Source organism: Otolemur garnettii, unplaced genomic scaffold (genome assembly GCF_000181295.1).
Source record: "Otolemur garnettii isolate 467f Iridium unplaced genomic scaffold, OtoGar3 scaffold00009, whole genome shotgun sequence".
Lineage (NCBI taxonomy): Eukaryota > Metazoa > Chordata > Mammalia > Primates > Galagidae > Otolemur > Otolemur garnettii.
In genome coordinates, this window is record NW_003852404.1 from 17,610,149 (window position 1) to 17,613,088 (window position 2,940).

The following is a 2,940-nucleotide window of genomic DNA, read 5'->3' on the forward strand; positions in this document are numbered from 1 at the left end:
TGTAGTCCCAGCTACTTGGGAGGCTGAGGCAGGAGACTCGCTTAAGCCCAGGACTTGGAGGTTGCTGTGAGCTGTGATGCCATAGCACTCTACCCAATGCAACAGCTTGAGACTTTTGTCTCAAAATAATAATAAAAATAAACAAAGTCATGTTTTTTACCAATTTTTTTGAGATTATCATCCTTTGATCCTAGTTATTAATATCTAAATTAGTCTTTTTAACAGGCATGCACTTGAGACACCACTAAAAATGGTGCAGGCAGAATAGTGTTTTGTTCCATTATGTAGTTTCCTATTCACAGTGTTGGAGTTGAGAGGTTGTTTTTCAAAATATACATTCATCTCACCACAGAGTGCCCATTTTTATACACATTTAAGAATTATTTTTAAAATGTTAAGTTCATGGTAGAAAGTGATTTCAGAAATATAGTCAAAATATATTCTATTTTATTGGCATCTTGACAGGCATCTTGAGATTTCCTGTTTTTTCATTTTGCCAGATTCTTTACCACTGAAAATAGTTTAAAGTGCTTTATTTTTTCTTTATGTATGTTTTACCTTAGTGTTTATATTGTTGAGGCTTGTCAGTATATTTTTGTTAGTTTTTAAAGTAAGTTTTTTTGGATCTGTTATGTTTTAATGTTTACCAGTTTTGGTGTTATTCTGTTTGGGGAAGAATTTGCTTTATTAGCATTGTAAAATGTAAATGTAATACAAAATGTATATGCTCTAAACTTCAGTAGGAATTTTTAAAGAACTAAGTTATTTATGTAGCTTATTAGGAGGTTCAGGTTAATGACTGTATGAGTAGGTTACATGTATATGAAGCTTTAAATGGTACAATGTAAAGTTCTTATAGTGTCATTTTTTCTGACTTATGCCAGTTCCTTTACTGACAGATGTTATCGCTTATACAAGAGTAAGATATTTTAGTATTTTAAGTACTTATTAAGAATCTTAATACTCTACAGAAAGTGTTAAATACCTTTTGTTCTCACGTGGCTGTCAAGCAAAGATAATTGATTTCATTTCATTGTACAATTGTATCTTTTAACTTTATGTTGGTAGGAATAATTAGTTGAGAAAATTTATGGTGAAAATTAATAGGCGACAAAACTCTCACTGGTTAATTCTTGCCACATTAAGTTTTGTAGTGATGTGGCAAGGGACAGTGTACTCGAATGATCAGGTAATAAGGCTAGGAGGGCCATATGGTGTGTTTGGAATATCACACTGATCTCATTAGTACTTTCACTTCATTTCACCCATTCACAGTTGTTCTTGTGGTGCAATCTAATCTACTGAGAAACTTCTGGCTGTGGTTAACTTGATGTGAGCCATATTTAAGAAGTCTCTAATAGTAAGAATTTTTTAATACCTAGTTTGTAACATACACTCTCCCTATTTTTAGTTTTAATACACATTACTAATGCATTTTAATAATATTCCAACAATTTTAAGCTTATAAAAGTGAAACAGAAAAATCATGGCAATGACTGATTCTCTTCCCCCGAAAAAGTGTTAGTTGAACTTCCTCGACACCGAGGCAAAGGGAATTTTAATGTGTGTTTCTTGCTTCCTTCAAACAAGTCTAAAATGTTTTTTTCTACCCTACTACCTCTAAAAGAGGCATTTTAGAATATATATGGTAGTAAGGTAACTTCTGTTAAAGCTCATTCCTACCTTTGTGAGTGTGTGTGTGTGCTTTGCTTTAAGTCTTTGTAGTATATACTGTGGTCATGGAACTTAATCTCTTTGGTGTTCGAAATTTACAAAATTGTGCTATGACATTTGGAAAAAGAAAATGAAACTGCTGTGGTAAAAACCAAGTTACTTTCAAAACAGTTTAGACATTATTTAGCTGTGACATTTTCTTTAAACATTGCAATAATTTATATATTTGTATTGCTCTGCTTAGAAACTGTAACTATATGCGCTTGTTTACTATTTTTAATTTTACAACAATAAAACAAATATTTTGCTATCTGGTAGCTTCAGTGATGTTTTTTAATAGTACCTAAATTTTCCTAATGATTGACCTATAATGAATGTTTTGTTTTGCAGGCTTAGGAAGTCTATACTTAGAATTATCTTACCTGACAGTCTGTTATATCTGGCAATTTTTTATCTTAATTCTTGTGAAAGAAAAGTTAACATTCTTTCTGTCCTAAAGAGTCCAAAAGAGGGCAATAAGATTCCTGCGATTTGCTGCATATGTGGCCATTTTTTAATTGGGGGTATGAATTACATACAATAACTAGGTTTTAAGTGTGTTGCTGAGTTTTAAGCTGCTTACAGCTGTGCATCATCACTCCGTTTGGCTCCCTTGCCAATCCCTTCACCTCCCATTTCCCTTCCACCCACTGTCTTGATCTCCATCACCATCATTTGCCTTTGCTTTCTTTTGCCTTCTTTAGCGCTTAATGTTAAGTGTAATCATACCGTATATGTTCATTTGTCTCTGGCTTTTTTCACTTAACTGGATGTTTCTGAATTTCATGTATGCTAGCTCAAGGATTAATAGTTTATTCCTGCCTTTTATTTGCTGATTAGTGATCTAGTGTTTGAATATATTATAATTTGTTAATCATTTCATCTGTTGATAGACCTTTGAGGAGTCTTCAGTTTGTAGCCAATGTGAATAAAGCTGTTATGAGTATTTTTTAAATTGGCTTTTTAAAGAATATTAAAAATAGGATTACAAAAAAGTATTCAAAGTCACTTAAAGTTAGCATTACAAATCTAAGTAATTGACAGTTATTTTCACAGTGATTTTTAAAGTACTTTATATGATTTTATGGTAATAAAACTAGGAAACAAAGACAATGAAGATCAGAGACAGATTACAAAATAAGCACTGTTTGAGAAGTGAAACATTTACTGGGGTACTAGAAGAATCTTAATCATTCTCAAAAGCTGCTTTAAAGTCTGACAGTTGTA